We start from the raw sequence: 23,614 nt of genomic DNA on the forward strand, positions 1-23,614 counted from the left end.
ATATTTGGAAAGCACTGTGAAGCCTGGAAGGATTAATAAAGAGCCCTACCAGGCACAGGCACAGGAACCACAGAAGGGCGGGGGGGCTCTGGGCCAGAGCCTCTGTTTGAAGTGACTGTTAACGTTTCTTTTTGGAAAGTCACAGAGCTCAGTTAATTCTACTCACTGGTCATTTTTGAAATTATGTGCTTTCAGCTAGTGTTAGAGATTGGTCCCCTTGTGACCACTGTTCACCTTTCCTGTGACTTGCACATTTCATGAGGTTTGGCATTTTTAATATTTCCTTATGATTTTTGAGAATTTTCCCTGCGCCACATTACATATTGTTCCAGTGCTTGTGATTAATCCAACACCAGTTCAGAATGTTCTTTTTTGTAGAATGTATAGTTTCCTTAAAACTTGCACACACCCGCTATATACCAAGCACAAGTTAAATCATTGCATGGTAAATTTTGTTGTTAGCCTCAATTAGCCTTGAGGAAATGGACTATCTTCCCTAGTTGCCCGTAGGTGGCGCCAGAGGCTAATTTTTAAAAAAAATCATAACCTCCAAATAGTTAGAGATGACTGAGAGGACAGAAGTCTCACTCTGCTCTTTTCTGAATACTACAAATGCAACAAAAAAACAGATATGTCTTTCGCATTCTGATCCCAGGATAGAGAATTAAAAATGGCAATTTTTGTAAAAACATTAAGTTGTTTCAACAAGTCTAAAGACAAGGTTTATGCTTTGTCCAAGGGCGCATGCGTCATGATGGACAGAATTTTGCAGACTGGAGGATCCTCTCATGCATCACATCGTCTCCATATGCGATCTTTGATGGAACTCACTTCACTGACACTTGTTGGGGATGCATGTGTTCCTGTTTGTCGCAGTTTACCGAATTACCGGCAGATAAAGAAGCCACGTCCGATGACATTTTTAACAAAGTGGTAAGTCTCCCGTTTGAGCGTAGCTATTTATGGCATTTATAGCGCCCATGCCTCTTAAAGACCCTCATTTAGACTCAGTATAGCGGAGTTACGTTGTGGTAAGCTCTGTAGTGTATCTTCTTTACCTGGTTAAGAATGTAAGCAGTCTGATAAACATTACCTCCACATACACTATCGTTAATAGACGTTAAGCTAGCTGCTCTTTTCACTGTTCTCGCAGCAGGTTAGGTCAACAGTATACCGTGTGTAGCTTTGGCGCATCCAAAAGAGTAGCATTTTAGCTTGCTATGCTAATAGAGCTCTGTAGTATACAAACCACTTCTATCTGTGGCTCCGCTCTGATGCCACAAGGTTTCAGTGTTCTGCGGGCTTTTGTTCCATTGTAGTGTCAGTAGTGTCCGTACTGTTATGCTGTCATTGTTGTGATTTTACAAATGCTCTAACGATTTCCTCAAGTTGAGCTGTAGGCGGATACATAGTAAAACAACCAAGCTTTACTTGTACGCAGAGTGTTCTGCTATGGACAGAAAGTTTAGAGGGATTAAGGTTGAAGTATAGGTGTTTTTTTGTTTTTTGTTTTTTTTAATGTGTTTCTGAGGAACCCAAGACCACACAGAGCAACGTCTGGAAAAGATGTAGTGTTTTTTTTGTTGCATATGGTTTGCGCAGAGGCACAGCTGTGTAGTGGGGAGGTTGTACGGTTAAAACGAAATTGGTCGTCCTTGCTTCATGTCGTAGCTTTAGGTAAGCCAGTCATTTCTCACTTACAGCCAGGATGCAGCTGACTTTGCTATTACAAATTACGGCCACAATAGAGTTAATAATCAACTTTTATCACTAGAATGTATTGTGTAGATCACAGTAAGTAGTGTTAAGACACCATAGCTAGACGGATAAATCAGCCAGGGCGATATATCAACTGATATGAACAGGTATTGGTATCTTTGTACGTGGCTGCCAGTAAGTACGAAGAAATTGCTGTTCACAAATGCCAAACTAGGTTTGAGGTCATTTAGATGTGTCCTGCTCATGAAGTATCTTGCTCACAATTCTTTAAAAAGACAAATCCGTGATAAAAAAAAAAAAAACTGTTGGCCAGTATATCAGATTTTTTTTTTACTCGATATCAGTATTGGCCTCAAAAAGCTAGTATTGGACAGACTATAGTTGACACCTGATGTGACATATTAGTGCTACATGAGACTGTTGGGAAAAAAATCTTTTTATATTAAGTGCAGTGTTTTTTGTTTAATTTTAGCAACAATTATTTTCATTATTTGTTACTGTGCTGAATAATTTCTCAAATTATCAATTAATGGTTTGGCCTATAAAACATCCAAAAATAATTAAAAATGGTCATCACAATTACCTTGAGCCCAAAATGACAAAAAAAAAAAAAAAAAAAATCATGTAATGTAATGTAAGACAGGGTAGAGCAGTAATTCTTCACATATGAGAAGCTGGGACCAGCAAATATTTGGAATTTTTACTTTAAAACTGACCTAAATAATACATCCATTTTTGAAATAGTTGCAGATTATTTTTTTGTGAAATCAGCTAATCATTTAATCAACTAGTTATTCCAACTGCACTTAATATACATAAAAAGCAGCTCAAATGCTTGTAGCTTACAACTCTGGTAGATGGAAGTTACAGTCAGTATACTGCTAGAGCAAGTGGGAGTATTTTTACTGACTACACTGTTGTCGACAAGGGGAGATTGTTAGTGTGGTTTAACATTCTTAGGTCAGGTTAGGTCTTAGGCCATTTTCTCTCCACAATGAGAAACATTTTGTCAGCACATCTCTCAAAATCTCTGTCAGTATGATAACATGTTTTATATGTTGATAAAGAAGAAGAAACATCTGGTAGCATTATAAGAGGCACTAGTGCAGTGCCTGTTCAAAACCTGCTTGTTATCTTATTAATAATTCAATATTTTATTAAATCATCCAATCATCATCGTCCAATTTCAACGTCCCTACCTCGTAAGGATATTGATAATGAATAATAGCCCCTACTGGTCAGATACCTGATCAGAAAATACTGGGCCACAAATTCAGAAGGATTGCTGTGACACATACACTCACTTGCCAGTTTTTTAGTTACACCTATATAAATTTTGTCCATCCCATTTATTTGATCTAAGGTTGACAAAATATTAGGAACACAGTTTTATCTAGTTGTACCTGATATACTGGCAAGAGAGTGTAGATTAATTTAATCACTGTGCGTCATAGTAACCTTTTCCCTGATCTGGAGAATCAGTATTTTTACTGAAGAACTTGACTTAAAACTTAAAATATGTATGACATAGATTTATTTTACAACTGGAGTAATATGCAGTTAAGAAAATCGGTGGCAAATGTATTTTTGCTTTAGAAATGAACATTTTTGAAACCTTTTAACGTTAGTCTAAGGCATTTTCACTCATACATGGCCATTAAAAGAAACATATAATTTAAAAAACCTTAGATGACACGTGGTGTAATGTTTTGTCACCATAACAGCAGCGGTGCATAAGTTACTTGTTCTGGGGAATCCATGCTTTGACCAGGCACAGCCATCTCTTGCAAAACGCCGTTTAATCAATGTCGTTGAATGCATGGATGAACCACCCCAGCTCTAACCAACTGTCGGATAATTTTTCTCTTTTTAATTTTCTTCAGAACCACTTATCCGAAACCCTTCACAGTTGACACTGCACTTCCTTGGATCCTCAGAAATACACACATGAAGTTTGAAGTCGATCGGCTGAGTGGTTGTCAAGAAAATCAAAGGATGGACGGAGGGACAGACAGAGATTTTTCCATTTATTAGTGGGATTGCATTGTTTGAGGTGTTGGTTGGTACAGATTAGTAACAAGAAAGCAGTGGTAGCAACCACTTTCTGGATGTGAAAAATAGATTTCTCACCTTATCTCCTGAGTTTATTACATGTACAGAGAGACAGATGTGCCGACATCTGGGGGAGGTTGCACCTCATCAGGCAGCGTGGTTTTCCTGACCACTGTACTCATCATCAGATGGCTGAGCGGGAAGGCATCTCACTGCTACAGTTAGGGCTTAATGGTAGATATGATCATATGTTTTCAGTCAAGCTAACCTGTTTGTAAAACTGAGCTGCAGGTGAATAATACCTAGTAATGTCCCTTTTGTTTGTTTGTTTGTTTGTTTGTTTATTTAAGTAAGTCATGGTTGTGTTGACTCATACCTTTTACTGAAAAAGTACTGGCTTCCGGTCAGGCCTAGTACATTCAGACTAAGTGCATGTAACATCACTATTTTCCATTTGGTTGGTTAAAATCCATATTTCATATGGATTATGCTCCTCCACTACAGGGTGAATATACATCTATGATAGTGTTTATTGCTAATGCAGTTGATTATCTACCTTTGCAGTGCATGTCTATCTTAGATATTTTTGATATTATCTTTTCAGTTATCCCATGTTTTTTTTTTTTTTTTTTTTTTTTTTTTTGCCAGCCATGCCAAACAACCTCACAAAGCATGGAGTAGAGTAGTCAGTGGGAGCAGCTTTAATAGTGTGGCTTTAGAGTGGATAACCTCAGGCTGTGATAAGAGCCAGTTGCACAATGAAATCATCCAAGGTTTGCTGTGAGCCAGTGTTTCTTCTGACCCCATGTAGGAACTCTCAATTCAAAACAGGATATCATGCTTCTGTTGGGTTTGTAGGTCAGTGACATTGAACCACACAGCTCGCACTTGTCTGGACCTCGATCAGTGACATACAATGACCCATTGACCAACTCGTTAAATTAACATACACACCTATTAACAAACAGAGATGCAAGTGTGTGTGCAAGTTTGTGTACACACATTTATGAATACACACGCAAACATACAGTATATTACATATCCACATGTCAAATATAGTGAGTGCAGAAACACACTGGTTGTTTTACTGGTAAATTGAGAAGCATATTTCTTTACAGATTTCCTCAGGTGCTGTACATTTTCTATTAAGGTCATTGGTGGATAAGGAAGTACACTATAAACCCAAATACCAGAAGGAGGGACCCAGCAGTGTGAATACCACTCACCTGGCCTGCAGGCATCTACACATTCCGCTTGGTGAGTGACAGAGTTACAGAAATTGAATTAATTGTCCTTCACCTGATTTAGATTATGTTTGCAGTTAAAAGATACTGTAAATAAGTGCACGACTTTGGGTATATGAGTACACCAGTGTTTAGACATCAAACTTATCTTTAGTATGAAAAACAGCTACATACATGAGTGGATGGCATTCACTGTGTCAGATGGATTTCACTACAGATTTAATTAGAGCAACAGTGATTACTTTTTTGTCAGTTGGCAAAATAGTTTTGGTCATGTCTATACTTCATTTCATCACATTGCTTGCTGTTAGTGCACACTTACTATGGCACACTGCATTTGTTAGTATAAAAGCTTTGGGCAGCACAGTGGTTAAGCATTTAAGCAGTTTAGAGAATGGATGGATGAATGAAGCATAAAAGCATTCTCATTCACTGCTTATTGTAAATTTAGGGGAGAAATCCAGCATGTATGACTTATTGAATGCCTAACCACTATAATATCAGTACTTAATTTGTTTATTGGCTGGACCGCAACAGCAGGGCCAGCCCTATAAACGCAAATGTCGGTGACTGACTGATTGAATGACTGATAGTGCTGCACCATTGGTCATCCGAATTCCGCATGACTAAGTGCTGAAGTGACACCATTGGTTTTTGCTCTTTCAAAATGTATTGGCACAAACAGTTTCTATTGCGTCATCAGGGGGTGTCTACAGGCAATGTTGCCAACTTGGCAACTTTGCCACTAGATTTACTGACGTTTCACACCCTTTTAATTACTTTTCCTCACAAAAGTAACAAAACTAGTGACTTTTTGGACAAACCTTAGCTACTCTCTGTGGAAGAGTGTCACCAGTGAATGTGACGTTGGGCTTTCCCTCCGCAGGCACACATTCCTATGGTTCTCATTCAATTGCACTGCAGCCTGCATAGACATGAATGAGCTTCTAACTTTCTCTCTGAGTGATCATTATAAAGGTAAATGCAGCCAAAATCACAGCACAGCCGTTGCCTTTAACTTATGTGTAGGTGATTTGGTCAGATGATGTTGCAGTTATAAAATCAGGATTTTAGCTGTGCGGAGCAGGAGCTTGGAAATTGCTTGGAAGTGACTCCTGGTTAACATGTCGTCTTAATGGGCCGGGTTTCAGTCACTATTTCATACTTGTTCCACTGTCTGACAACTGAAACAGAAAAACGTGTAATAGAGAACATCTTTATGGGGAATTCAGCCATATCAAATTACTGTAAATGTGAGCACAGAGAGTAGGAGAGAAGCAAACAGATAAAGGGCGCCATATACTAGGTTTTGACCTAATCTTGTTTTTTCTTGATCAGGAGGTAGCTGTTGTTTAGGAAGCGGGAATTTCTAAGTCAGTCCAACTAAGGCTAATTAGTCTCAGTGTAATAAGTGTTATATCATAGTGTTACCTTCATGACACTCGTTCCAAATTATTGGCCTGGAGCCAGGATGGGGAACTGATCTCCATATTCTGATTGAGGTTGACATCATTAGTCAATTCAGAGGCTCTTGAATCACTTGTGGTCAGACCCCTAGCCTAGGATCAATGTACCTTTGGAGGCCAACAGGAGCTGTTTCCCCTGATATCAGAGCTCCAGGTTTCACAGCCTGCTACCACCACTATGCAGATCTGGAGAAATAATATATATTATGTATTACAGAATGACAAATGATCCTACAATCATACTACATAAAGTATAATTTATTACAAAAATCTAGTGAAACTACAACTACTTATCTTACTTCTAATGAATGATAAAAAATGGCAGTAGTGAGCAGGATGAGAGCAGTAGACATGTACCCTTTAATGGTTCAATGAACATACAGGAATTTAGCCAGAGCTGACAGCATGTCATCACTTTCGCGTTGGTTGTTTGGTTTTCTTTGGCTCTTTTTCCTTATCAAGCAGAGACACAGTGTGGGAAACAGTGTCTACGTTTGTCTTTCAGTTTTTTTCCAATATGGATAGTTAGAATTGTTGGCATTCCTCTTTGAAACCAAGGACTCGGCTATACAGCAGCTAGATGATGAACCCCCCTGCTCATAATAAGAATGTTGAGTAAGGTTGCTTGTTGTTTGCTGTTTGTTTGCTTTATTTTGTTTTTAAACTTAGCATGACTGCCTTTATTGGCAAGTTAATTTTAAATATTAAGATTCGAGAGGTTGGGAGAACTTCCGGGGGACAACATTTAACACATGCCAGATCGCAACCCAGGACATAGCGGTCACATGGTATGTGCCTTTAAAAATATTTCTGCGATGTCCTGTGAAGAAGAAAAATAACCCTCCAAAATTCCAGATGTCAAGTCTGGTTCTCCATAAAATACCCTTGAAACACCACTGTACAGACAAATATCACAGTAACACTGACCGGTGTCAGTGTTAGTGTACAGAGCTCAGCAGTTGTTCCCTTGTACCTCTGCTCTGCTCGACACAAGCGTGGTTTAGTGGCTAAGACCAAACAGGATCATCAACTGTCATTCTCATGCTTCCCACAGACACGGTGGTGACGGCTTGAACAAGGGAACATGATGTGCTGTCCACCATCTTCAAGAGAAGGCTTGACACACTCCACCCTCTTACTGCATCCATTCATAGGCAGATCATTTGTGAGTGTAGTGTTTTGTGTTGCCAGGTGGCTCACTCATGAATTCCTGCCAATCAGTTTCATATAATTTTTTTAAAAAGACACCCGTTCTGGCCCCAGTAACTCAGAGAGATGGCAGTCATCGGTAAACCCAAATCAAGGTTTTAAAATACCGTCTGAGAAACCTATGGGTGTCATCACTGTCACTACATTCAGACCAGGCTTTTCTGTAGGGATAGTATCTAGTTTTGCGCTTTTGTTTAGGGATGGACCGATCGAACTTTCTCAGTCCTGATACCGATACTGATACCTGGGCTTTGGGTGTTGGCAGATGGCGAGTACTGATCCGAGACCAGTGTTTAATTAATAAGCTGTATGTCTCGTGGAAGAGACTGGGATCATTCTTGTATGTGTAAGGAAAAATCAGGCTTGATTTAAACATTGCTTTCCTAACTTTGTGAAATAAATGTGTGTGTGTGTGTGTGTGTGTGTGTGTGTGTGTGTGTGTGTGTGTGTGTGTGTGTGTGTGTGTGTATAGATAGATAAATAGATTTAGATAGATAGATCTATATATATATATATATATATCTAGATATATCTAGATATATATATATCTATCTAGATATATATCTAGATATATCTAGATATATAGATATCTATATGGATATAGATAGATATGGATTTATAGATAAAGATAAAGATATAGATGTACACATACATGTGCCTTGTATGTACAATGCAGCCTAACCAGCGCACTTTGATGTTGTCCATGGCTTTTTTCATGTTGCTTGCATTGTCCCATGCACATGCACTTTAGTCAATGGTATATGCCACTGATCAAGCATTTCTTTTATGGTAGTCGAAATTGAGTCACTGGTGCGTGATCCATGGAAGTTTTTTGCTTGTAGCACTGCACTTGGAGGCGTACAACTAGTGTTCAATCATTTTACTGTTCAACTTAAAAGTGACTGTGTGCGCATGTCAGAGCTGCAAATATCTGTCTTGAAGCTCATTGCTGGTACATCTTTTAACTGTTCTGATAAATGCTCACACACTTTCTTGTATAATTCAGGTAGAGCGGGCTCAGAAAAATATTTCTGTGATGGAAATCCATACCGTGGTTCCAAGTGTTCAAGCAGGTGGCGGAAGCCCGCATTTTTAACGACTGTCAGGGGTTTTTCATCTATAATAAGGAATTCAAGAACCTTTCCTGTCATTTTGACATCTTGCATCTTTGCAATGCATCTTCACCTAGTTTGGTTTTGTTTGGTGTTCTTCAGCATGATACTTCTGGAGTTGCTTGATTAAGTTAATTGTTATAATTTGCAAATGAACGGTAGGGGCAGTGTAGGCAGCAGACGGGTGAGGCAAGTCAGCAGTGACAGATGTTGTAAAGATGCTGAAGAAGCTTGTAAGCTGCTACCTGTTATTAGAAAGCCGCTCTACTGAACTAACCAACTCACACAACTGTGTATTGTGGCGTAATAATTAGTGGACTTAGTTAGACATCCTGGGGGACATTCGAAAAAACTGGTGCTGTTACTCATCATCAGGTTCCCGCATTGGTGGAATGAAAGAGATATACTCGCCATTGTCATATGGTGCTTGATTTAGTGGCTTTACATACCATCTGCAATGGCGCCTCTGTCACTTTTTCTCCCGTGATGAATTAACAAATTAACAAAATTAACAAAACAGAATTAACAAAATAGTAAACTCCTTGAGTGTTGCCATGTTTGTTTTCTGTGGTGTGCCCTCTAGAGGTATCTTCCAGTAACACGTGTATTACATAGGCAAGAATGTGAACAATTGCGTTCATGACGCAGCCGGTTGTCTATGCGAACGCTTAGTTAAAAAGCGAGTATATATCCGGCCATAAGAGTAAAAGTGAGCACTCTTGCAGTAGCAGCAACAACCTGGATGTAAACAAGGCCCAGTGTGCTTTCTCCTCTTGTAGTAAACTTGACATGTTGGTGGAATTTCAGAAAAACAGTCTTTAAATGTACATGACTGAAGTCGCCAGCACTGATGTTGTGTGGTGATCACTTTAGCTCTCGCAGGTAGACTGCTACAGTAACAATACTGTCCAAAGACTGTTCTCTGCTGGTGGAGTTTACAGCGGTGAACGGCCTCATTAGACAGTATGGCTGGTACTTCACGACTGTAAACTCCACCAGCGGAGAACAGACTATGGACAGCATTCGTACACCTTTCCTTGTGGATACAAACACACAGATCACCACCACGACTCCCACCAGGCAATGAAGATTCCCTCATTGTTTTAGTAGCAAGTTAGCCAATCCAGCTTGATGTCCTGAATATTGTTGTGTAGCCATGTTTCAATGAAAAGAAAGACATAGCAGATCTTCATTTCATGCTGGTATTTCACTTCTCACTCAGCCTATCTCCAGAAGATTCTGTCAGCTGTAGCTGAGTTTCACTGCATAAAAGGTTCTCTTGTTTCATTTGCTCACTTTGCTGGACAAGCACATAACAAGACATACTTACTGTAGGTGGTTGCAATTTTGAGATTAGCCTATACATCCGGCTTCTCTGCCTGTTTTCCTAGTCACCGTATTGTTTCTTTCTAATTAATATCTTTTACAGTTTTTTACAGTTGATAACACGCATTTCTCAATACTTTTAATTGGATGCAATGAATGCTGGATATCTTACACGTATCTGTAGAAGATTGTCAGGGATGGATCAGTCACGCACAAAGATTCTTTCCCAGGTGCACTGCAAGAGAGGACATAAGATCTGATGTGGATGAGAACTTGTGGACAAATCTAGACTATTTTTGTAGCTATCCTATACAAGTATAGGGAAAATGTATAGTTTCTGTATTGCATCATTGGAATGACTTTAGTTTCATTTTGTGCACTTGGAATTACTTTATGCAAAAAAAACAAAAATGCCCCACATAAAATGAGGCACTTCTAATTAATTTTTGCGACATATACTGAAAATCAGCACAATCCATAAAGTTAGCAATAAAGAAGTGTCCTTTTTGTTAATGGAATCCTGGTTTATGCTAAATAAATAAATGATACTTCAGAGACAATATTGATAAATATTGTGTATGCTAATTCTACCAGTTGTTTGTGTTTTTTAGTTCATTGTGTAATGAGTGACAAAGAAGTAATGTTGAGAGACAAATATTGTCAGTGTTCTGGTACAAGAGTTTGTCCTGAGATGTGAATAAAGGTTTTTGGTTGTATCAATGCATTTTGAAAGTGAGATTAACTGTCGTGCTGAGTTGCATATCAGTAAAGAGAGCTGTGTGAGAAGTTTTTAAAAAGTGTTCTCACTATAGAGAAATGTTGGTTACAAATTGCAAAAAACAGTAATTGTAGTTCATGTATCTTCTTCATGTTATACAACATATTGAAAGCAAGCATATAATGTTTAGAGGGATTACATAGAATGAAAAGCAGCTTTAATGTCAAAGTGAGCCTGCAGTTCATAGATGACTGAGTGCTGACACCTGGCCTTGTGATTGGTCAAATGCCATTCTTTGACCCGTGAGTCATCACATCTATGCTATGCAGGCCTGTCGGATTCGTTAGATCATAACAATGGCTGTCATTAAATGTGATGACAGACTTTGCAGTCTGCAGCACTTATTGTTTTATTTCAGAATGCACAAGCTCTGATGGCTTATACCATGAACTGTATTTGCATTATTTGTGGTACAAAGCCTTTTTTTCCCCTATTTCATCTCTCCTTTTCAATGTATTACAACGCGAACCGGTTTAACGAAGCGGAATTGCTCACTTTAACAAACTTATTTGTATACTCACTGTTTTATTACAGGGGACCACAGGGAGAAATTAAAATCAGGCACTGAGTGCGAGTGTTATTGGCCAGTTGGTTTGTTTGTCTTTGTGATATCACATAACAGTTTACAGTTTTTTACCTGTTGACAGTAACATCTCAACAAATAACTGCTAATTTAATAGTCTGGAAAGTGGAGTTAAGCTTCCTAATAGCACTACATTATTTGGAATGTAGAATCATTTGTGCTGGGGATCCACATAGTTTAGCTTTGTATTTCTTATGGTTTTATGCTAAGGCCTTCTTACATTTGATCATATTTATTTTGAGGATTTATTTGATCATATTTAGTTCTCAATCAATGCTGCATTCTTTACCACACCCTTCTGTTGGTATGCCTAGAAAACCACATCTCTCTGCAGCCTCTCATTCTAATGTCAGCTGTACACACCAGCTGGCTGTTATACTGTAACTCAGCTCCGTATGTGTGTCTGTTTGTACATGTCTGTCTGTCCATCTGTTTGTCTGGCATGACTTTCCTCTATAAGGGTTGGACAGAAAGACAGACACCAACTTCCAGTATCTAACAATCTAGTGATGGGCTTCAGGGCCTGATGCTAAATTAAACCATATTTCTGTTCCCTCGTACAAAGTCAGAAAATGATTTTAGTGGAGTCTGTGCTTCATTTGACTGTTTATAGCCACACAGTCTATGAATCAGTCAAGGTCTGTAGAAAACTGAGCCCCAATGTGAACCAGAAAAACCCTTCGGGTAACTGAGATCACACAGTAACACATGAGCCAGGTCTTTCCACTGATTAAGACTGGGAGATGCAATTTAAAGCTCCAAAAAAGCAAGTAAGTGGACCTTTGAGTTGAGATCATTTTGTCACACATGTTTGATATTGCCTTAAAGTGGCTACAATCAATTTTTTTTTTTTTATTATAACAATGGACAACAGTGGATTATCTGACTACTTGTATGTGAAAAGGGGTCACTCGAAGTGATGAACCCACAAAGAATTATCACCTGCACTTCCCCTCAGCTCTACAGAGCATTTTAGCATCTTTCAGCTCATTGTTTTGGTTTTCTAGCCCGCAACTTAACTGTTTTGGTACACTCACACCACTTTCATCTGCATTGTTTTCAGGTGCAGCAGGCAGGAAAGCAAAAGAGAGACATACTAGACATACAGATATCAGGTGGATACAAACACAACTTCAAATGAATGCAAATGTTGCTCTGTGTCTGCTAGGTGTGTACGTAGGCAACTCTTTGCTAATACATTTGGCATTTCAACGTAAAAGGTGATAATACACCGATCATCCACAACATTTAAACCAGTAAGTTGTTTTAATGTAGTGGCTAATTGGTGTATGTTGGTGTTGAAGGTAGGTGAGCTTTATACTCCTGAGCTGTTTGTTGGATGCCCAAACACCTGCAGAAACCCCATTCCCGCCACACCTTTCTGACCTCGGATAAAGGGTCTGTGTCTCGTCATTTCTGTAACTTTCTGAAACAGATTATTCAACATTCACACCGTGATTTAGCAGCTCTGTAGAGGTAAGAAAGGAGCCGAGGACTGTACTTCTCTCTCTAGCTCTCCCTACCATGAATGTCTTCCTGGAGAGACTGTCTGAAGATGCGCACTGTTATCCCCATTTTTAAACAATATCATCTCTCCCCCCTCTCTATGACGGCTGGCTTTTCACACCACATTCCAGTGCGGTCATTGGGAACAACTATGCACACTTTTGAATTCCAACATGGTCGGGCAGCACATCTTACGGTCTTGTTTCGGCTGCCCCAAACTACCCAAAAAATCATCTATTGCAGGTTTAATGAAGCTTTGGAACAGGCAAATTAAGACTTACGTTTTGGATTTGTCTTTGTAAAGGCAGCTTTAGGAGTTTAATCTAAAGATCTTAAAAAGAAATCACATTTTGTGCCAGTTATTGCAACATGCAAGCTGTTACTTGGAACATGAGAGCATTTACTCTCATATTAATTTTGCCACATTCAACTAATTAAAAGAAACACCATACTTGTGACCCTTGCTTGGGCATGCGAGAGGACTGTAGGGCTCACTAATTCATCTGAGATTTGCCAGCAACAATCAGTTGGGAAACAGGATGCTACCGCCATTTGCGATCTGTGTTTAAGCTGTGCTGGCAAATCCCATTTGTAAAACAGGCCACAGTATCTCAAACACCATGCATATGCTAAAAGGCAAAATAAATGAACCCATTCCCAAATGCAAATAGGCCTAAATTTTGGTAAACACCTCTTTCACCATGACCCAGGTGCACAAAGTCAGTGTGGAACATCTACCCCAGTGGACAACTGTCTAAATGGGCAGCAGCTGTGGCATTTCACTGTGATCTCTCTTTGTCTGTATGTCATTCTGCCTGCTCCCCATGTTGCTTCAAACTTATCTACAGCATGGCACAGTGTGGGTTTCACATTAAAAGATGAGTGTTTAGCCATAGACTTTAATGTTAACTGTTGTTTGTGTCCTAACGGAGGCTATATTAGGAAGAGCCAACCTCATCTCCCTGTCCAGACTTTGTTCCTAGTTTATTTACATGAAACAATCCTCTTCTATAAAATTCACTTCCATATTTTTTTGTTCATAATGAATTTCATTTTCAGAATAAAGCAGGATGTATAATCTGTCCGATATGCATGTCGGATGGTCGGATAGTGTTGAATAGCCCCTCCCCCCACACCATCCCAACTTTGCATTTGGAGGTCTGTGTCCAACCATTACTGTAACTTTCCAAAACTATTATTATTAATTTATCCGCAGTTTCCAGTTGGGAAACAGGATGCTAGCACCATTTGTGATCTGTGTTTAAGATGTGCTGGCAAATCCCATTTGTGAAACAGGCCACAGTATCTCAAACACTATGCATATGCTTAGAGGCAAAATTTATGACCCCATTCCCAAATTCAAATAGGCCTGCCGAAGTCTTTTTTTGATAAACACCTCTCTCAACATCAACCAGGTGCTCAAATTCAGTGTGGAACATCTACCCCAGTGGACAACTGTCTAAATAGGCCACAGCTGAGGCATTTCACTGTGATCTCTTTTTGTCTCTGTCATTCTGCCTGCTCCCTTTGTGGCTTCAAACTTATCGACAGCACGGCACAGTGTTGGTTTCCACATATTGCAAATCTGTTTCTGTCACTTTTTAATGTGAAAAACTAAGTATAACACCATGAATGCCTTCCTGGAGAGACTGTCTGAAAATACGCACCGTTCTCGCCGTTTTTAAACAATATCATCTCTCCACCCTCTCTTTGACGGCTGGCTTTTCACTCCGACTTCCAGTGTGGCCGTTGGAAAAAACTATGCACACTTTTGATTTCTGATGTGTTCAGGCAGCACATCTTATGAACTACTTCTGAGAGACCATAAATCAACCTTTACAGCTTGTTTCTCCTGCCCCAACTATCCAAAAAATTAGTAATTGCAGGTTTAATGAAGTCTTGGATCAAGCAAATGAAGACTAGACAAACTGGATTTGTCTTTGTAAAGGCATCTTTGGAACTTGGATCCAAAGATCAAGGAGGTCATCTACAGAATTAAACACCAACAGTATATTTTTTTTTACTAGTTGTCGCTACCATCAAATTTGTGTGTAATCTTGTACAACAGCTGCTAAACTTCACTCTGAGGTCTCAGTGCCATACGTAGACTGATATAGATTTATACAGAGTGAAGAAGAAACAGAATTCACATAAGATACATAGACATGATTACAAATATAAACATACAGGTGAATAGTACCGCAGGCAGGCAGGCAGACAGGTGGAGTCAAACAGATACTGACAAGTATGCATTTTTAATCTGAATTGCTAAAAATTGTATGCACCAAGACACCCTTAAACCACACACTCCATTACCTCACCAACTGCACAGCGGAACCCCTCCATCAATGCCAAACAGATTGTCAGAAGTGGGGGCTTCAGTAGCCGGAGGGTTGTGTTGGGAGAGCTGAGAGGAGTTGTTGAGGTTCACTGACAGGCTTTGGCTTCACACCGTGGCAGGCCAAGAGTCCATGGGGATGCCCTGAATTAGCACAGGGCTTTCCCACTATGTGAGAATGCTATGGTGGCTGGAACACCTGTCATTGCCAGACAAGTGTGAAACCCTGGGTATGCACTGACTTCAGAGGGATTTTTAGGCACCTATAATGCCTATTATTTCAACCCTGTTAGTATGAATTCATAGTTGGTGGTAAAGTAATCAGACAACATTAACTTAAGTGGGATTTGGCATTTCTAGCATGAGCAATTAATTGTTGCAAGTGGGAAAACGCGAGCATAAAAAAAGTACAGACAAATAAGCATAAAGCACAAATAATATGGAGAGAAATTACTCTCAAAACTACTGACAAATGATCCACAAATAAAAATGAATTACTAACATTCTTCCTCAAGCTCTCTGCAGTAAAACAGAACTAATGCAATTCTGCCAGGATACAATATACTGGATACTGGATACTACACAAAAAGCGCTGATAATTACTTGTAATTTCTGAAGAGAACCTTTTCCCTCCATAAAATTTTAGGCCTTCACCTTTCTGTTTTAAATTATTCTGGTTATACAGCTTGTTATATTAAAGCCACATTTATGACCATAATTGACATGTTACATCTACAAACCTTTTTTCCTAATGCAGATGAATACTCAAAAAAAAATGCACACGTCCACACTCAAAAACACACACACACATGACTCGGGCCCACATTCTCTTTATGTAATGTTCCAGTTTGCCACCCGGTGTGCAGTAGAGGAGATGTAGGATGAAAGCTTCTTGGAGCGACAGTTATATGAGAGAGGACTGCTAATGAGTGGGCTGGAAACCGTGACAGCTGGTCTGCCACAAGTAGGGGAGAGAGAGTGAATAAGAGGAGCGGTATACGGGGGCGTATACCATTGCGAATATGGTAGGACGACACCTCGTTGCAGTCGCAGCCCAGTTTTATTGAGCAGATGAGCGAATGAGTGAGCAAGTGTGTCTCGTTCAGACACCCACACTGCCTGGGCTGGTGTCCTAGGAGATTAGCAATACATTGTTACGTCTTTCTCTGTTTTTCCCCCTGTGCGTTATGTTGTTTTTAATACCTGGTGCCATTTCAGTATGCATCCACCCCTGAGATTTTTATATTAGCACCGTGAAAATCTTTCATACAGATTCCTCAGTGACAAGAAGAACCATACCATACCTTTATAGTTAAAAAAATTGTACTCGAGAGTAATTTAATGTACCCCACACATTTTGGGATGCAGGGCCAGTCAGTGTGTGACACCTGTTTGAGCAGGTACAGCACATTACTACAAGGATAATCAAAGATCTTAGCAAAGGTAGCAAACGAAAGAGAGAGAATGCTGTTTTAAAAAAAGATGTATTATGAAAAGAAAACTTTGTTTAAATTTAAGTCTGCTAACAGGCCACTCATTTTTCAGTGTTCATATGTAGTACAGCACCTCATTATGACTTTTAGAGATGGAATATGTGGGTCAGGCTCACTCAAACAATAGTGTGAAATATCTGTCCACAACAGTGACCAGTATGGAATCCAGTCCTCTTAGTATGCAGAGTGAGAGCTGCTGGTAGATGCATAACTGAGCAGTGGTGATTTGCTTTTGTGGTGAACATTTTTTTTCAATCCATTTTCATAAAGTTCACCTAATTTTCATACAGTTGGGATCCCTGCGCCGTACCACAATGTGAGCTACTGTGATCAGAGTCTGTGATGGTGGCATTGCACTAGAGGTTTAAGAGAGAGAGACCAAGAGCATAACTTTATGGTAGCAAGTCATTGCTAAATCATGTTTAAAACCTTGGATTAGATATTTTCCTTGTTGAGCTGTGAGTGTCAGTGGTGTTTAGTCATTTTATAAGGATGTTTTATTCTCATGAATGTAACAGAAATAGTGCCCAGGCGCTTGCAGCTAATAAAACGTTAATCCCTTGAATTACACAGTCTTCCTGCTGATTTGGCACTGCTGCTGATGTTTGATGTTTTTTTACATGAATACATAAAACACACACACATACACACTCATACATTGGGGATTTTCGATCCCCAATCACTCTTTTGGAGTTGACACATTGTTCTAGTTTTGACACCTGATTGTAGATGCTTTTTCTTACCTACCATAGAACATGTTGCTACGGCATCAGTAAAAAGGCTGAGGTCTCCCTGTTGTCACATTTTATTCAAAGACAATCTTAGACTTCCAAACTCTCTGTTTTTCTGTATCTCAATGCATTTATATCCTTTGTTTCTCTCTCTTCCACCCTGAGACAATATGTCTCCACAGGAGAGCTGACCACACCCTCAGAGATTTTTAGGAAGTGAAAATATTATCTTTACAAAAACAAAATGGAAGAAATTAAAAAGCCACGATGTTATGATGGTTAAAAAAACATTTTTAATGTGCTTGCAACCAGGATATGCTCACTTATTTTTATTACAGGTATTCTCTACCACTATGGACTACGTCATAAATTTCAGCAGTGTTTACAGCCTGATTAGAATAATAGCCTCTCATTAATATTATTTAGTTGTTTCAGAGCCTGCTTAAATGGCACTGAGAAAATGTCATGGCATTGAATACGATATCTTGGAAACAAAGGCATGGTCTCCGTCATAGCTTTTTACACAAGTTCTTCTATTTTTGGTTTTGTGTCAGCTCTTTCCTCCTTTTTCCTGTAGTGTAACATCAAAGTTATGTAGTAATTTTGTAATTGAGCCAGAAGCTGCAATCCATATACGGTCTTCTGTCAGGCCAACTTCTATGTCATTTGTGTTTGTGTAGTTTCACAAATGGTGTGTGAAATATGCTTGAGCCCTGGACAATCTGTGGTGTCTTCACGTTTCTGTGTGTCAGTGAGAGTGAGAGCATGAATGTGCATAAACAAAAGTTGTTCTGCTATCACTTGTGGGACTATAAAAATTGCCTTGAGCCAAACCAGTTCTCATAGAACCAGGGGAAATAATGCTCTTTTATTGGAAGGCATAAATTGATTGAGGGAATTGCTGTTGGAATGTACTTTGATGGATTGGCTATTTTCAATAGCACAAATCCTAACTTTTTCTCAGCCAGCAATCCCTCATCTTCTTCTCTCACTCCTTGGTGTTGGGTTGGTGCTGAAGTAAAGTTATTACAGAAGAATAGCCGTTTTGTCACTGAAGAGACGAAAGGAATGTTTGCTCCCATACCAGTAGGCCAGTTGTAAGATATTTATTAAGAAGCTCCCTAACATAATTACCCAAGACTAAAAAGATTGATACCACCCTTGTGTCTATATAGTAAATATGAAGCTACCATTTGAAACCGCTTAGACTAGCACAAAGACAGGGAAACAGCTAGCCTGGCTCTTTCCGAATGTATCAAGGAATTCTGCCATCACCATGAGGTTTCCAGAGTCTCCAGGAAGTTACTGCACCCAGCCAAGAAATAATCTGGCACATAATCCCCTGTACAACCACATTAACATATAGACCATATTGGCGTATTGTTTTTACACTTTGGTTGTAGGTGGGCTAGCTGTTTCCCTCTGTTTTGTGTCTTTATGCTAAGTCAACAATAAAGCAAACAACATATTTAACAAAATATCAAACTCTTCCTTTAAACTAACATTCTTAGCCCAAACAGTATCTCCACATTTTTATATGGGGAGATTAAGTTATTGATATAAAATGTGTCCATATTGTTCAAGTTCTAGATGCATTTGCTGTAAACTTCTGCTGTATACCTCATTACGTGGAACTAATTGGGGTCATTCCTTTATGTGTAAGGTTACCTGAGGCTGTAACTACTTATATCTTAACTGTAAATACAGACATATGCCAGCATGCTTTTTAGACTTGTATGTTAATGTTGTCACATCTGGCAAACACCGGAATCTTTTAATGAGTTTAGTATCGGTGACAACACAGATTCATTAATTTGGATCTCTGCTTTGTTCATCCATTTTCACATTTTACAACTCCATGTTTACAAATTATTGATTGATTCTTCTGTAATTATGCTGACTGATAACAAAATGTGTGGTGTGTGTATGTGTGTGTGTCTGAGAGAAATTCTGTGTTTCTGCATGTCTTATAAATTATTTTTCTTCCCTATTAAAAGTAAGCAAAAAGGTTGTATAATGCTGCTGTTACACTAACACACACAAACACCCTCTTACACACACACAAACACTCAGTTTGTCTGCAGAGTTTGCGGTTATCAAGCTGTGCTCTGAAAGAGGAGTTGTCTTATTTGAGAGGGCTTGGGGAAGTGAGAGGACAGGAACCTCAGGGGCAGTTCTGTTCCTCATCCAACGCAACACTGAAGATAGCTTTCATCGTACTTTCCCCTCCTCCAGACAGCCAACAGGGAAAAGCTTTAATGGCATCGCCTTGTATTATCATAACTGAGAAAAACATTTTATGCTTGCATAGAGCAGGTCATGTAGCTTGGTATTTAAAAAGAATAGAGGATAATTATTATGAAATGACCCACCACTTTGGTAAAAAGCACAATAAAAATTTGTGTGCATGTGCCAAACATGTATGCAGCATGTAACAGTTCCTCCTGTTTGTTTTTTTTTTTTAATTTTTCCAACTTTTTACTTTTTTTTTTTTTTTTTTTTTGGTAATACTTGTTTAATTTTTACTAATAACTTATTTAATCTGTGCCCTTTCTAAAACAAGCTAGCAGAGAGTGTTCTGGTCTGTTTTTTTTTTTTTTTTCATAGTGGAAATACTTTTTTCATTCAGCTACTTTTTTGAATGATATCATTGGGCAATGCAGCCGTTGAAGCAGGCCGGCATGGCGTCCAGAACAACGGACATCCCTGCAGAACTCAGCAGGAGGACACACAGAGGATGCAGAGTAGGAATGAAGAGAGAAGTGACGAGAGCTGGGTCAAGACAACAGAAACTGATTGAGAGGAGTAGACGTAAGACGTATCTCCCTTTTGTCATCATGGGCAATGTAAGACCACTGGACAATAAGATGAACGAGATAGCGGCCCTAGTGAGGAATGGGAGGGACTTCCCAAAGAGGCAGCGGGCTCGCTGCCTTTATTAACAACAGAAGTTACCACCCTGGTCACATTACCATTAAAGTATGATTCTGCAGACATTGAATGGTTGATTTTGATTCTGAATAATGAACTGAAATCCTCCATTCTTGAATAGATGAACCATGGTCAATTTGTCAGCCTCTATTCGCTGACCATTGCATATTATCGCCATGATGTTTTGGTTTTTTTTTTTTGTTCTGTGACTGGACAAGTTCACCCAACTGCACTATTAACCATGAACTTTTAACGTCCCAACTGACATACACTCTACATTCTCTCTAATTTAATGTCCGCTAGTCACATAATCTGTAGTCGTTTTGTTGTATTGAAACAGCAGTGTCATTAGAAAAAATTTCACTCAGCTGGTCTGTACTTACTGAATTTTTAGAAACATCTGTTTTTGCCTAAAATGAGATTTGAACTGTGGGATTTTTCCAACTCTCTCCCCTGGTAAATGGTTAATTTCAGCAAATCTTCTATAATTAGGCTATTGCTCTATGAAAAGTGCAGTAACTGGGAAAACTTGAATTCATGTGATAATTTCTTTTTAGCCATGCTAGCAGCACGGCTGCAGGGAAGACAGTGTTGGTCAATAGGTTGGTAACCCTAAGAAGCATGTTGCTATATGCACTCTATGTCTCTACAAACAGTTAAGAAATGAATATACAGCCTTACACAAAGGCCCTGACTTTTCATCTAGTGCCATCATTCAGTTTGTCATCAGTTTTTTAAGTTTAAAGTTCTTTGTCTGGTTCTCTTTTTTTCTGTCAGTTTTCACAAGTACAGCTGAGTGCAACACTATGATTGCTATCTGGATGCTTTCCAGCAGAAACTGTCTGAAAATGTGCACTGTTATCCTCACGTTTAAATTATTATGCCTGGACAATAAGTTGTCCAAATTATTTCTTTTCAAGCATGACCTGACCCTTACATGCTGACATTAACATTTAGCTCGTAGTACTGCTGTACTTAAATGCATCCTCACAAGCTACAGAATTAGACTGGCTGTAGCCTCTTAGTCTTGGTTAACTATTTGAAACATTTCCCTTTTTGTTTTTACAGATCTGACTTGGTGTGCAGTCTGAAAGGCAGAAATTACCCTTCAATCGTAGACGAAATCGCTAAAGGTTTGCTCAAAAAAAATTAAATCAGTGTTTTCATCCATCTGGCTTGTAACTCGCAATGTATTCTGAGATGTAGTCTTCAGAAAGTAACCCTGGATAGACTGACAGCTTTATTGTGTGTTTTTATTTTGTTTGTTTTTTTCCTGTGGATGGAGAAACCATTTGGCAGTTGGGAGGGACACACTGCTCACTTGTTGTGTTTGTACTAACCTCTTACTGCGTTACAATATTACAAATTTACCAGTATAGTATGTATTATTTTATAACATAAAAAGATGTGACTTGAATAACATCATAACATACCAAACTACGCCAGAGAGTGTGCTGAGTGAGAGTGAGAATGTTTCGACTTACTCCTGATCACCATGTTGATCTGCTAAGTTTAGGACTTTTTAATGTAGTTATTTTCTCAATATTATATTAAAGTAACTCAGTTCTCATATTAGGAATGGTGAGATCTTAAATACTTCATTAATTATATTTTAAAATGATAAGATTTTGTTTTGTTAAAACTCTAAAAAAATTATTTGTCTCAATGGGGACAAACATGAGTTTAATGATGTCTTGTTGAATAGTTTTATCTTAACTTGTCAGTGTTGAAATGATACCATCATAACCATTGGTAGTCTAGTTTTGTTCATATTTCCAAACAGCCATAGATCATTATAGGACACACTGCTCTCTCCTTTTATCTCTGGCTGAAGGTTGTGTATTTAGTCCAGTCTAAACGGTAAAAAGTTGGGCGTTCAAGCTGCATCGTGCACAAGCCCTGTTGTTTTTGGTCACTGTTGTTTCCCATGACTCTGAGATGAGCCAGATGAAGCCCAATGTGATTTCCACACAGTTCCCAGGCCCTCGAATCCCTTCAAACACAGGCCATTACACACAGTCACACAAACACACGCATTTGTTCAGAAGTCAGGGACAAATATTGTGCGTTTGTGTTACTAAAATTAAAAGAGATAAAATTAAATGGCCTGAAAATCCTTTGGTCTTTAATACACATACTGTATGCTAACTTTAACACGCACACACACACACACACACACACACACACACACACACACACACACACACAAAAACACACAAACACACACAAACACATTGGCCGGCGGGGCTCTCAGACTAAGGGACAGCTGTAGGTTGTACAGTTAAGAGGCCCACTGCTTTATAACAAGAGCTGACTGCAACTGTGCCTCACACACTCACGCTTGAGGTCACTTGCTGTCAGTGAAAACTTTAAACTTGAAGATGAAAACTACTTATCTAAGAGTTTTATTAAAAGAGGCGAACTTCCCTCAGTCTGGTTCTGAAACTATGTAACAAGGGTAATAATTAGCTGGCTAGTGTAACTCCCCATAAAAACACAATTTTTTGTTTTTACTTTTTAGTATTGCACATCTTAAGCTAGTATTTGCCTTCCAATCTTTATTCTGAGCTAAGCTAACTGCTAACTGGCTCTAGCTTTTATGGTTGAGGGTTAGGGGTTAAGCCTACATGTTTGAAATAGTAACTGAGGAATGGAGAGGCTGACAAATAGTTACTTTATCATTTTACTCAGTTTCTTGTGTGTATATGTTTTTGCATTTTTGTTCTTTTTTTTTTTTCTTCATATCACATGTTCATTGTTCAACTGTGGTAACAGTAAGCTGCTGCACCTTGCAAATTGATCCTTTTAGATAATTTCTCTCCAGTCTTTCAACACCATTTGTTTTTTGTTATCTCTATATGTATTTGTATTTTTTTATTTGAAACGTTTTGCATATGACCCCAGTCCTGCTGCTTAGATGTTTTTGCAAGGCCTCCAGGCCTTAGACCAGATATAGCTAAGGTTATGTTTAGTAGGATTACCTCACCCTTTCTGACAGCCTTTCCCTCTTAGCAGATTCACAGCATTAAAGCTGCTAGGGTTATTTTAGGTTTTAATGAGATGCTCTGGTAGAGATGCTGGGAAATCGCTATGGTAGACTGTTACTATAATACTCTTTTTGGATTG

The 23,614-nt window shown here is 38.9% G+C and overlaps 1 protein-coding gene across 8 annotated transcripts in view; it reads left to right on the plus strand.

The window, feature by feature from the left end:
- The first annotated feature begins 810 nt into the window (after positions 1–810).
- The window catches only part of LOC120784204 (neurocalcin-delta A), a 72,940-nt gene continuing 50,136 nt past the window's right edge, over positions 811–23,614 (plus strand). The window contains exons 1-3 of one of the 8 annotated variants that reach the window (XM_040117786.1): positions 811–933; positions 3,603–4,005; positions 4,922–5,028. The gene's annotated coding sequence lies outside the window, so the exon portion shown is untranslated. Of the gene's footprint in view, positions 934–1,544; positions 1,678–3,602; positions 4,006–4,889; positions 5,029–21,556; positions 21,622–23,614 lie in introns of those variants that run through there. The other 7 variants (XM_040117782.1, XM_040117788.1, XM_040117781.1 and 4 more) reach the window with 7 other exon arrangements.

This window comes from Xiphias gladius, chromosome 22, assembly GCF_016859285.1.
Source record: "Xiphias gladius isolate SHS-SW01 ecotype Sanya breed wild chromosome 22, ASM1685928v1, whole genome shotgun sequence".
Lineage (NCBI taxonomy): Eukaryota > Metazoa > Chordata > Actinopteri > Istiophoriformes > Xiphiidae > Xiphias > Xiphias gladius.